Below are 543 nucleotides of genomic sequence, written 5' to 3'. Positions count from 1 at the left end.
ATAATCTACTCGAACACTTCGATCATCCATTTTATTATGAGTAGGTAATATACCAAATGAGCTCCCATTGATTTTCCTACATTAATTGCTAGTCGATCCACTAACACCATTTATACCGTCGAGAAGCAATCGTATCATTCCTATTTCGAATGCTATAGAGGTTGAAACGGCATGGTATTTTGTTTTTGTCAGCACATGGTTTTATTTAAAACGTTGCTTGTTTATCATTGATCGTGCAATGCATCATATTTGTCGAGCGTTTGTCAGAGGACGGGGACGATCGCAGATCGGAATCACATCGATAATGAAGCGAATGCATTACAATATCAGTTGCACTCACCTGTACTTTCCATTGATGGATAGTAAGTAGAAAGATGGAAAGTAATTAACTACTTATAAACCAGAAAATACTGCACTTTTAATAAAACAGAACATCGAAAGCTCGGCAGCAACTTCGCATAGAGTTCACTGCGTCTATTTGTTAAACACAGCTATCTTAAGTCCACGAAACAGTTTTATCAAGCAGCTTGCATTGCTAATTTT

This window comes from Choristoneura fumiferana, chromosome 12, assembly GCF_025370935.1.
Source record: "Choristoneura fumiferana chromosome 12, NRCan_CFum_1, whole genome shotgun sequence".
Taxonomy (NCBI): Eukaryota; Metazoa; Arthropoda; class Insecta; order Lepidoptera; family Tortricidae; genus Choristoneura; species Choristoneura fumiferana.
This window is presented reverse-complemented; position numbering follows the sequence as displayed.